Raw genomic sequence first — 14505 nt, forward strand, 5'->3', positions numbered from 1 at the left:
CTTATGTATCAACGAGACTTTTTAATTTTAATTCTCTATCATTTCATGCTTGGATCAACATTAAATAAATTCATAAAATAAATGCATAATTGCTGGAAAATAAAAATATTAATAATAATTATTAAAATATTGTATTTATTTACCGTAAACTTACCTCGGTATCAAATATAGTCCAATTCACCAACTTAGTCTTCAACTTTATTCTTCCCTTTGTCTAACCTCGATTTTCGTTCTTCTTGATCTAAAATAGCAAATTTAACTTATTTAATACTCACATTCATCAAAACAGCCCTCGACTCTAACTTTTTCAAAATTATGATTTTGCCCCTAAACTTTTACATAATTACATTTTTGCCCAAAGGCTCGGAAATTAAACTTCATCTCTTATTCTTATGTTTTATGATATGCTGAACATTTTTCCCTTCTATGGCAACATCAAATTCCCACTCTAACATGTACTTATGAACATTAGGTATTTTTACCGATTATGTCGTTTTACTCGTTTTCACTTAAAATCGCTTAGCAAAAGTTGTTTAACATAATTTCTAGCTTCATATTCTATCATAAAACATAAAAATAAACACTTTTCACCTATGGGTATTTTTCCAAATATAAACCCTAGGTTAAATTATTGCTAGAATAAGCTAAATTAAGCTACCGGGACTCTAAAAACGTAAAGAACATTAAAAACGGGGCTTGGGATCACTTACTATGGAGCTTGGAAGCTTGAAAACCCTAACTATGGCTTCCCCCCTTGCTGATTTCGTCCTAATGAAGAAGATGAGCATAATTTGCCATCTTTTTCCCTTTTAATTCATTTTAATTGCTAGATTACCAAATTGCCCCTAACTTAAAAATTTTCTATTTCACTTATCTCATGTCCATTTTTATCTACCAACTTAACCAATGGTCTAATTACCATATAAGTACCTCCAATTTAAAGTTTCATAACAATTGGACACCTCTAACATGTAGAACTCAACTTTTGCACTTTTTACAATTTAGTCCTTTTGACTAAATTGAGTGCTCAAACGTCGAAATTTTCGAACGAAATTTTCACAAAATAATTTTGTGAAATCGTAGACCATAAAAATATAAGAAAAATAAAATTTTCCTCATCGGATTTGTGGTCCCGAAACCACTATTCCGATAACCTTAAATTTGGGCCATTACACACACGGCTGAGACATATGCCCGTGTCTCTGCCCGTGTGGACGAAAATAGGTCATTTTATGGCCACTGTTCTCACCCAATCTTGGTATCAACCTAGACACAACCATTTGCACATTCACAAACCACAACGAAACCTTCAATTCAAGTCAAAATCAAGTTTTTATACTTATTATATCATCACATATACTTCCTAACTTACCAAATTAACCACATACATCTATATGCATATTTTACTAATTTACTAGTTTAAATCATGCTTCAATATACCTATTAATTAACCATCATTTAACCAATCCAAACATACTTCTTCCATGATTAATCCATACCCACATAAGTTGATTACAAATATAATCAAAGTATAACTTTTAATATTTACACAAACCAATTTTACTTAAACCGTTATATCCCTATACATGCCATATAAACCTTAGTACATGTTGCAAAAGCTACCCGAGTGAGTTGGATAGTTTGGCTTGATGTGTTGATCTGATCTCCTGACTTCACGTTAATCTACAAGGACATTAAACGACACAAGTAAGCTTAATAAAGCTTAGTAAGTTCGATAGGTTAAACATAGATCTTACAAAACTTAATATAATAAATTTAATAGTAAATTATTCATATATTCTCCCTATCAATCACAACATAAATCGATGAACACATTTCTTTCAAATCAATATCAATAATAAACGATAAATATTTCAAATCCAGTCACATAAGTCTTTTATCAAATCTTATCGAATCGGAGAATGACTTACGGATATGAGTATATCGTATTCAGAAGCCCGAAGGCTGCATAGAAGCACATAAATGCTAAACTGAAACCCATAAGGGTTGAACGGAAGCTCATAGGAGCTGAACAGAAACCCATAAGGGTTAAACGAAAACTCTTATGAGTTAACAGAAGCTCGTGAGAACTAAACGGAAAGTAAACACAAAAGTTTACAACAAATGCTAAATCTCGGTTTACTTGGGTAATTTTTCATCAATTCATCCTTTGTATTTACCGTCAATTCATCATTTGCATTTACCGTCAATTCATCCTTTACATTTACCGTCAATTCATCCTTTGCATTTACCGTCAATTCATCATTTGCCATAGAACTATTGTACTCAATCTAGCGTTCTGCTCGTTTTGAACATTTAATTCAATTTCATAATTTAACAATAGTTTTATTTTCAACAATAGATATGAATAAATACATAATAACATTCATCAAGTTAATAAATAAACATTAAAGTTTAACCATACGAACTTACTTGGGTTAAATTGTAAGATTTGTAGTGGTTTAGAGACTATTCTGCTATTTTTCCTTTTTCATGTTTGTCTACGGACTCTTGATCTAAAATGTAAAATTATTCATTCATTAGCATATAATTCAGTTTTCAATTCACTTCACAATTAATACCCTTAAATTTCAAAATTACACAATTACCCTAACTTTTATAGTTTTTGAAATTTAGTCCTCACCAATTAGCCTATCAAATGAGCTAATTTTTTCTCAATTGACAATTTATCTAAATATTCTAAGCTATTATAACAGCCTTTGATCAACAAAATTTTAGTATCAAACCCTAATATTTAATCTTTTCATAATTTGGTCCTAAAATCAATTTCTTTTGAAATCACTTGATAAAATCATCATATAACAAAATTAAAACTCTAAATCCATGTTAATTCATCACAAACATCCAGCACTCATCAATGGAAACTTTTAAAATTATCCATAAAATCAAAAACTAATGAAATAGATAGTTGGACCTAATTGTAAAAGTCTTAAAAACACAAAAATTCAAGAAAAGGGCAAGAATTGAACTCACATGATGTAAAAATATGAAAAACCAGCTTTTGAGGACCTCCTATGGCGTTTTTGGCTAAAAATTTTGAAGAAATGTCTAGATTTCTTCCAAATCCCATTTTTATCTAATTAAATTTTGTTTTTATTTCCCATTTTACCCCTTAATCACCTAATTTCATTGTTGTTTTTTTTTTCTGCTTATGCCGCCTCAGCCTTCTAATGGGTGCCTAATTGCCTTTTTGGTCCTCCTTTATTTACCACTTAAGCTATTTAATCACTATTTTTTTAATTATCAAGTTTTGCACCTTTTTCAATTTAGTCCTTTTTACTTAATTAACTATCAAAACGTTAAAATTTTCTAACAAAACTTTAATAATACCTAAATGACACTCTGTAAATATTTATAAAAATATTTACGACTTGGTTTATAAAATCGAAGTCTCAATACCTCATTTTTGAAACCACTTTACCTAATAAATCTTTCTAAAACACAAATCACTAATTCAAAAATCTTTTTAAAATCACACTTGACTCGTACATAATAAATAATAAAATTTTTGAACTCACTCGTCGGATTTAGTGGTCTCAAACCACTGTTTCTAACACCACTGAAAATTGGGCTGTTACAATATTATTCCTCCCACGCCCGTTGTTGAAGAAATTGATAAAGGTTCAGTATCAGAGGGTCAGAATCCTGAAGATCCTCTTCCAACTGGAGGGGTCTCAACTACAACCACTAATCAAACTAATAAGGGTAGGGATTGAAATTTCCTTTGTATAATTCCATTTTTTTTTACTTCTTTATGTTAATGTATTCTATCTTTAGCAATGAAACCATCATTTACCTTTATTTTGTCTCTTTACTTCTTCATTATTTCTCTTCACTAAACTATTATTAATACATTTATTATATAATGGGGTAATTTTGACATACTTGAGGAACTCTACCAAGTTCGGCGTATTATGTATACAGGGCTTCTCCACTTCTTCACAGTCCAAGAATTAACTAAACCGTGCTCTAATACCAAACTTGTAACATCCTTAAACCGACCTGTTATGTTGGATCTGGATCTTGGTTATTACCAAACGAATACATACAAAAACTTAATCTACTTAAACAAGTTACAATTAATTATACCTTCTTAGTTATAGAATTCAAACTAAATTACCTAAGTATATACAATAAGAAAATACAACTACCACACATGGTAATTAAATTACAATGATATCTAAATTGAAATCTTAATCTATTGTAGATACCCCAAAGTATGGATTTTTATGTAACAATTCAGACTTTGGGGTAGTCCTGGTATTGTCCCTCATGGCACAATCCTACATCAACTCGCTTGTAACATAGTACACACAGATAAGTTTATAAGAACTTAGTGAGGAAAACATCATTTACTTCAGTCATATTTGCACATTGCAACTAATAATTATATAAACAATTCTATCATTCTTAACCTTAAACTTTGTCACTTGTGAATGCTTCCTCAAGGCAGATCAGTTATTATACCTTGCTCTGAAACTATTTCATTCTCATTCGATGTCTTCGATACATCACTTACATTCTTCAAACTCTGAGCCAACACCTCATCGTGATTCAAGAAGTAACACATACATAGATGAAATGTACTTTCTTCAAACATACCAAGTTCACATCCTTATTCAGCATACATATTCAATATTAACCCATTACTTCTCTATATCCTTTGAATTTGTTATTTTCGACCGTGTTTTAGTCTTATGAAATACCTTGCCATATAGTTCATAGATATATTTCGTCCTTATTTATTTCATTGGTTACATTTAGGAGCCATACAAAACTCGCCACAAGAGAAACTCATTAGAATAAGCCACGAAGGCTTTATCGCAGAACACCACAAAGAGCATCCTTCAAAGTTCTTCATTGAGATCCCTATTAGGACATGCTACAAGGGCATTCCATCTAAAGTACACCACAAAGGTTATCCTTGTAAGATTTGCCATAGAGGCTATCCCTTCATAATTCGCCACTAAGGCTATTCATTCAGAGTTTGCCACAAAGACTATTCTTTCCTAACGTGTTTACGATATAGATTTGCCTAAACTCACATTTTATGAGGTTTGCCTTCATCGTGTTGGGACACATAAAGAACCCCGTCGGGTAATCATTTCCCTTGAGTTCCTTTTTCAGAAGGTGTCATTGTCATGGCTTAATATACATGTAAGGTTACCAGTCTAAGCTAAACCTTTAAAACGACAATAGATTACCAGTCTAGGCTAAATTTGTATCACATGTATCGTCGAGTCTGTAACAAATGCTAGAGCTCGATTTCAAAACATATTTACTTGCGGACACTTCATACATCGAAAAAAACTAAGCTCAATCTTCTTAATCCATAATAAGCAACCTATATAACACACATCTCATAACATAGATTTCAAACATTCAGGTACAATCATGCTTTACCTTGCATTTCACATGCATTATTTAACACATGTTTGAACTCATCAAACTCTGTACCAGATTTACGCATTATTCACAACAATATTAACTCAATCATAGATATCCTTTAGGAATCACTTACCTTACCTACTATACCTTTCATGATCTCGGCATCACTTTTCGATTTGTTCCACAAACATCAAGGTATGAATAGTACCACACAAGAGTCAGTTTAAAGAGTTACCTAACAACCATGAATAGTAGCTTGAACTTCTAATCCAACATCCAACAAGGAACTGCAGCACTACTTGACATGGAGTGATTACTGATAAAGATCAAGAATTTTATCTTCATCTTGAAGGATAAAGAACTATTGTTTGGTTCCTTAAGATTCAGATACCAATACTTTAAAAAAAAGGAAGAACCATAACATAAAGTAAAAGTGAAGTAAAAGTCATCTCGAGAGTCTTCTCCCTCATTAGATATAAACTCTCTGTCCCATTACTGTAGACTTTGACGAGTGACGATACTTACATAACCTATATCTTCTGATTTTCCTAAAAATCTAGGACAGGTGAAGAGAATTCAATGAAGATTTTTATTACTGTCTAACCATACATGGGGAGGGTCTAATCAATCCCATTGAATCCCAACTAATCCTGTTAGGAGAACCAACCAAAACAATGCTTATATAATCGGGCGTATTATACCTTGGTGATGACTCGCTTATGGTGTGGCCTTAAAGGCAATTAATCCTCCTACAACATTTTCATGCACTTGGTATGCTTCTTTATGCCTAATCCAAAACTCTAAGGCGTAATTTTCTTGTGCGTATTCCTTCTTTACAGGAAAATGTCCAGTGAAAAAAATCCTTAGATACCACCAACAAGTCAACCTGATGGCAGACTACTATCACAGTGCTCAAACAGTTTGCATACATTCCCTAATCATTCAAAAATATTTGGGTAGATACAACTTTGCCACACTAACCATATTAAAACTATGCGCCATAACTTATAATCAGCAAGAACTGGGGTGTTACACAATCTCATAAGTTGCCTAAATAAGAAATCCCCTAGTAGTTCTCTTGTTTAAGCTTACGGACTTGATAATCCGTTTAAATTTTTGTCACGCTTGGACTAGCTCCACAAATCTCATGTATTAGCAGCTCATCATGGATAAAGGCATCGTAAGCCCTATCCCAAACACAAGGATCTAGTGATCCACTCATGGTCCTTCAATCAACTCAAACTTAAGGGTCATCCAACCCATTTAAGCTCAAGGGTCTTTCGACCCATTTAAACTCAAGCTCGCTAGGCCTTCCAATCCCATCTTGACCACAATGGCCCACTAGCCAACACAAATGGAGCTTGCAACCGCTCTAATGCTAATTAGGCATACTCTTGCACTACTCAAGTTCCTTCAAATCGATTGCCTCAATATTACACCAACATATTTATAAATCCAATTTTCCTTTTGTTGTCTATTTTTTCCTCTTCCGAGATTCAAACCTTAAGACCTTTTAGGATTTCATGATACCCAGAGTTTACAATCAAGTCTTATAAGCTCAACGTTCAACTTGGAACGTGCAATCCAGAGTTAAACTACCCGAGATCTGAATCAACAAAGTCAAACCCGTATTCCAGCACCTTAAACCCCCCACACAAGTTACAAGCTCATGTTACCAAGCTTGGCTTCTAAATTGCCTGTAGGAGCCTTCATTGGTTCCAACAGAGGGAAACAAAAACAATTCTCACGTTTAAAAAGTAGCAAAGATATCACTTCTAAATTTTTGGAAATATACTACTGCAAACAAAATTGTTAGCACTAACAAGAAACCAAACTAAGTGTAAATAAATAAAGCAGACACTATTTCATGGAAAGACTACTGCCTTAGAAGTGATTTCACTCTGATCGATTTAATCGAAAATGGACGTCGCCCCCTAGGGTTAACATAATATTTCCAAATTTGTACACCCAAATGAGGAAGGTAGAACTCAAAAGGATTGCTCTTCTTGTAAAAGCTAGGAAATAAACTGGAAGAAACTTAAGTAAACCACACTAGGTTTAATTCCCAAGAAAGATTGGAGGGGTCACAAACAGTCCCGTTTAAAATCCAATCTCCTAAACAGAATATTGCATTAATGTAATTTAGTAAAACACCGAAATTTTAGAGAGCAAAAATAGGAGAGAAAAGAGATAATTGAGTTCTCTTAGTTTTATGTGTTGTGAAATATGAGTAGAATAGTCTGCTATTTATACTGTTTTCAAAAGGGGAAAAATGGTAACATAACAGCATTAGTTTCCAAAAATAATAGAGGATTTTTCTCAACAAAAATATTCTGCAACAATCAAAGGATTTTTCTCAACCGAAAAATATTCTACAACTGAAAATATTTTGAAAAAATATTTCTGATTTTGCATTACCAACATGAATAACATCACCATGAAACGTTTGGCCTTTCATGTTTTTTTTTCTCCTTGCCCAATAATATTAGATGTTATGGCAAGATTTTTTGCAGCTTGACAAACCCTTAATGCAAGAAAATATCTTTATTGTCAATGTTAGATGATAATCAAATTAGTTCCTTTACTGTTAAATAGATTAATTTAATTCATGTACTATTAAAAAGAATTGAATAAGGTTAAATTGGAATATAGTTAACATTTATTGTTAAAAATGTCATTAATTGTTTCATAGAGTCAATAATTTAAAAAATTTTATAGCTCTGTAATTGAAACCATCTTTTAGACTTGAATTGCAATTAAAAAATAATTTTCAAAACATTTTTTATACGGTAAATGTTAACTCCGTTATAATTTGAACTTATTTAAATTTTTTTGGGTAAACTTCAAAAATAGTCACTTTTGTTTGCCTTATATTACATTTTAGTCACTTAGGTTTGAAATGTTACGTTTTAGTTACTTACATTATCGTTTTGTTACAAAGTGGTCACTCTACCTTTAAGCTCTGTTACCTCACTAACGGCAGTCCTACGTGGCAGTCCAAATGGGTTTTAAATGCCAACTTGAATGTCCTACGTGGTAATTCAAATAAAATTTATTTAATTAAAAATCTATTTTTATCCCAGCAACTAGACATCCAAGTTGACATTTAAATCCCATTTGGACTGTCATGTAAGACTGTCGTTAGGGAGGTAACAGAGTTTAACGGTAGAGTGACCACTTCGTAACAAAACGATAACATAAGTGACTAAAACGTAACATTTCAAATATAAGTGACTAAAATATAATCTGAGACAAACAAAAGTGATTATTTTTATAGTTTATCCAATTCTTTTAATAATATAAGACTAAATTAATCAATTTAAAAATAAAAAATTAATTTAATCCAATCCTTGTTAACAGGATCTCTCACGGAGTTTAACCCAAACTAAATGCATGTCCAATGATAATATGCTTACCACGATCCACCTGTATACACAGACACTGCAGCAGATAGAAAACACTGTTAGAAAATGTTATAACTCTTTTACGTATTCGACATTAATTGTAACAATAACGGTGTTAAATTCTGTTTAAAGTTGCAACTTTTGGACAAATTAATTCAATTTGTATATATGGATGTCTTGCCATATATACACGAGGTAATTAATTATTACCCTATCTTACCTTTTTTTTACTCTATTGGGGTTGTTCACCCAATAATTAAAGTTACTATGATTAGAATTGTTTAAATTTTTAAAATTTAAAAAATATCAAATTGTTAATTCTTTCCAGTTATTCATTTGACGCGTTAAACAAAATTGTTTGGTTATAATATTAAATATATGATTCACATGCATATATGTGTGCAAAATCACATATTTAGAACACAGTAAAATAATAGTGTGCATGATAACATAAAAATATTAGAATAAGATTTAATATTTTATTAATCTAATTAGCATGAATTTTAAATACGACTTAACCTAATCGTTATTGTGCATAAAATATTTATGAATTTATTATAAATATATATTTGTTATTGTAATTATTACAACATATATACGATAATTTATAAACGACCTCATCTATTATACCAAAACAAGACTACTTAATACAATATCATGCCTTATATGTCACACTTTAAACTTATTTAAATTTTTATTTATTATATTTAAAGCTACCATAATTACACTTTCTTTCTTTTTGCAGGATTTTCTTTTTATAACTTCGAACTTGAAAAATCAGTGAATGAGTGCAATCAATTTATTTCAAAGTAATTCAACAAACTCCAAAATAATTAAAAAGTAGAATAACCAAATAAATTGCTTGCTTTTTAGGGTTACACTGATATGCGGTAGAGGTGCTCATGGGCCGGGTTCGGGTCGGGCCCAGAAAAAAATTTGGCCCGGGCCCAGCCCGAAAAAATTCATAAGCCCGGGCCCGGCCCGGCCCGGCCCGTTTTTTAAATAAATACCAAAAATTTATTTTAAAATTTAAAACAAAAATTAAAAAAAATTAAAAAAGTATTTAAAAAAATTAAAAAAGTATTTAAAAAAAATTTAAAATTTAAAAAATTTAAAAAAAGTATTTTAAAAGTATTTTTAAATTAAAAAAATAAAAAAATAAAAATATTTATTATATTCGGGCCGGGCCGGGCCGGGCCCGGGCCAAAAAAGTAGTGCCCGAGGCCCGACCCGTTTTTTAATCGGGCCTCATTTTTTTTTTGCCCAAGCCCATATTTCGGGCCTATATTTTTACCCAAACCCTCCCATATTTCGGGCGAGCCGTCGGGCCGCCCGGCCCATGAGCACCTCTAATATGCGGCTTAGGGTTTTTTTTTTTGTTTAGATTATTTTATGGTTGTTTGAAAATGGACAGAGCTTAAGGATGTTGCAAATTTTGAATTTCTTTCTCCACATTTTCCTTCCTAACTACGGGCCCAAAAAATTGGGTTTTTTTATAGAGAGAATCCAGAGTTTGGTCCCACTCAGGGTTTTGTATGTGCTAGATGTGACACCCATATTTGATCTTATCACCAAATTTAAGTGTGTGATGTCATATTACGTCGTCAAAGTAGTTAAAACTATAGTAACACAAATGCATTCAATTCAATCATCAAAATAATTCATATGTAAGCGTTCAAGTTAATTTCAGAGCTAAGACTCGAATCCAAACTCAAAGTCAAATTTTAAATTTATGTCTTGAAACAGGAGTTTCTATGTCTCGAGGCAGGTCATAAATAATTTAGGAATTTTTAACTTCAAAGTTAACATGTCTCGAGGCAAGGTCCTTTATGTCTTGAGACCAACCTCCCATGTTTTCTTATTTTTCTTGTCTCAAGACCTAGAGCTGGGAAAAATATTTAGCTTCGATGTTCTTTTGCCTCGAGACATAGAAACAATTGCCTCGAGACTATATAAATATGTCTCGAGACCCTAGACTCTTGATTTCAAAATTTAAATGGAATTTGATCCAGCGGTCTCGAGACTCAGTGGTCAAATGGTCAAAATTCTACACTTCTAAGTGTTTAATGCATTAACCATTTGAACTTAAATCTACCTAAAACTTACCACAAAACATATTCATCCAATCGACCTATCTAAACATGTTTAAACATTACTAAATCATAACATGCAATAGGTCATTACTAAACCAACCCATTTGCACATTCAAACTCACATAAACAAACATAATTAACTAGTAATTAAAAGTTAAAATTCAACTAACATAACATTATAGGTCACTTACTAAAAGTGTCAAAACTAACTTAGGCAACAAGCCTACCAACCTAGGTACATCGATATGAGAGCACAAACCAGATTAGCTATTTGTTGATGACTTTGTCTTTCCCTTTGCTTTTCGATGTTCCAACGTCTTCTTTAGCTATGTAAAATAAATTTGAATATAGAAAATTCATTAATAATCCAATTCAAAAACAAATCAACATATTAAATACATGAATTCATTTTATTCGATTTAGCCCCTATACACCCTAATATCTGAAACACTCTATACTCACAATTTACTTACCGAATTTAAATCCAACTTACTAAGCATAGGACAAGGACCTCTTGCTACCTCTATTTATTTTCAAACCTCAAAGTTTACATTTCTTACAATTAGATCATGAATTAAACATAATTTAATTATATAATCCTAATTCAATACTTTTCACCAAAATTTCAATAGAAATAACTATAATCTTAACTACTATTAACATGCATGAGTTTTGAACATTAAACTTCAATTTTCCTCAAGTTACCATCAAAGGAATTTCATCTAAAATCTTACTAATTCCTCAAATATTTAATATTTATTGTACTTTAATAAAAAAATCAATAAAAAATTATGACTAAACTTACCAATTTCCTTGGCAAGCTCGGCGATGGTGGAGAAATGGAGAAGGAAATGTTTTTCTTTCTTTCCTAGCTAGACTGTAGAAAGGATGAAAGAAGATGATGATGTCTGTCCCTCACTATCTGATTAACCTTTAATTAGTTAATTAATTAATCTAGTTATCTGAATTAACAAGTTAAACACTAGAAAGTGGAAAGTGTTGACATTTCTGCTTCTTAATTTTACAATCGTCTAATTGCTATTATCAATTTCCTCCATTTTAGTTACTAATCAATTTATTCTCTGTATTATTTTATTAATCAATTTAATTCAATAATACTCAATAATTCAAATTTCCTAATCCCTCGAAATTATTCTAGTCTAATTGTTTATTAGCTTAATTCGAAAATCTAGTCTAAAACTAAATTTTATGACATTGCTAAAATCGAGTTGTTACATCAAATATGAGAAAATCTCTACCTCGAATCACCAGCTCAGTGGCCAATTTCGTGCCCCGACACCGACTAGACCTGCATCGGGTTCTCTAATCACCAAGTTGGCAATCGATTTGGTTCCCAAAGTCGACAGATGAGTGGTAATTTTCAGAACCTAAGAGTCCCCCCTCATTTTCACCCCAAATCGCCATTCCATTCACCTATTTGGGTGTCAGTTGTCCCTACGCATATATTTCGTTCTTGAGGTGATTAGCCCTTTTTTTTCTTTTTGGTTTAGTGTAGCAATCGAGTAATGGTTGTTTTATTGTGGATCCCACCTTGTTTTGTCATTATAGCTCTTTAGGGACTGGATTCTGCTCTTTTTGCAATGGTTGTGGGGCTATTTTACTCATCTAACCTAAAAAAATTAATATTTACAAAAATAACTTTAATTTAAAAATATTAACCTAAATAACTTAAAATAAACAGTAAAATTGAGTTATGAAAATTAGATGGTCGGTGTCACTATTTTTTTATTAAAAAATAATTTGAGATTTTGAACACTAGATGGCCGGCACCCATATAAAAAATTTTTGAGTGTTGGCACACTGATGGTTGACACATCTTTATCTAATTAAAAAATTTTGTTTTTTGGGGGTGTGTGGTGCCGGCCAACAAATGGCCAAAGTCACCAGACAAAAGGAATGTCGAAACCATTTTTTATTTTGATTTGAAAAAAGGGAATCGATTTTGAAAATGGAGTCGCCACCAATCTTTTATTGAGGTGTGATCGGATCATCGGATCACCTTAAAAATAACTTTTGGTCTACGAATTTTGAGAAAATAAGTTCGGAAGTCGGTTACGCACGAGGAAGGGTTAGCACCCTCGTAACGCCCAAAATTGGTACCGAAATGATTATTTAATGTCTTAGTGTCGAAACTTGAAAGGATTTTTAAATACGATCCCATGAAATGAAAGCTTAAATAATTGAATTGGTTAAATGGACGGACTCATTTCAAAGAAATAGACAGCCACACTCAGTGAGTTAGAGTGCAATAGTTCAATCTTCGAAGTTAGATTCGTCCCTTTTTAATTTTTTTTAAAAAAAACATGTTTTAAGAAGGATATTTGATTATTTAAGTCAATCGAGAAATCAAAATCCAGTAAGTTAGGGTTCAATTCCTCAAAATTCTTAAACGTCAAATATTGCCTTTATTTTAAAATCGAGATAACGAAATGTCGTATCCAGTAAGTTAGGATCCAACATTTTGAAATCTTAAGAATTTTATTTTAATAATTGTATGGTTTTAATAAAATGAACACTTGATTATCTAAATTCATCGAGAAGAATTGAAGCCCAGTAAGTTAGAGCACAATTCTCTCGAGAACCTACGAACACCAAGCCTTTTTTAGGATTATGAAATAAAACGATTATAAGCTTTAATTAAATTCAACTCTTACAAATGGAACATGATTGAATAACGATACATATAATGTAAAAGATAAATGACAATTTAAACTTAAACTAGAAGCAATTAAACAAATAATAGGCAAATACAAACATTGATTTTAATCATATTATACAAACATCCATATTAAAAATTAAGCAACCCATAAATTCATAATCAATTAAAAAATCGAGACAATGAAAAAAAAGTAATAACAATAAATAATACAAATGTTTGATACAATTTGGTAAGGAATAAAAATAAATAAATAAATAAATAAAAGGTTTGAATAAATTTTGATGAAAAATTTTAAAAAACATAAAAATAAAAAAATGAAGTAAAATAAAAGTGAATAACTTAAAATTATTATCTACATTCTAATTTATATAAATAAAACCTAGTAAAAATAATAGTATATACATAGTAATAATATATAAAAGTTAAATAAATAAAATAAAATAACAAATTTAAAAGGAATAAGGTTTTATGCACAAGAAAATATCATTTGAAAATAATAATATATTATTATATATATATGTACGTATACTAAAAAACATATTATATATGCATATATATAAAATATAAAGTATTATTATTAAAAATTTTGAAGTTAATTATATATATATATATACGTACATGAACAAAAAAAGGTATGTACAAATTATATTAAGATAATATCTAAAACTTAAAATTTTTTATAAAATTAAGTAATGAATACATAAAATAATATTATATAATAAAAGAATTTATATAAAAATTAGGTTAACAAATATAAATACTATTAAATACAATAACAACAAATGAAATTAATGATAATAAATCAATTAATTTAATGAAAGTGGATCTATTTTGAATTCAAACAAAATTCTAAGGGTTAATTTGAAATAAATATGCAAACGACTGAATTGAAAACCATTTAACATCTAAGGGATTATTA

This window comes from Gossypium raimondii, chromosome 8 (assembly GCF_025698545.1).
Source record: "Gossypium raimondii isolate GPD5lz chromosome 8, ASM2569854v1, whole genome shotgun sequence".
Lineage (NCBI taxonomy): Eukaryota > Viridiplantae > Streptophyta > Magnoliopsida > Malvales > Malvaceae > Gossypium > Gossypium raimondii.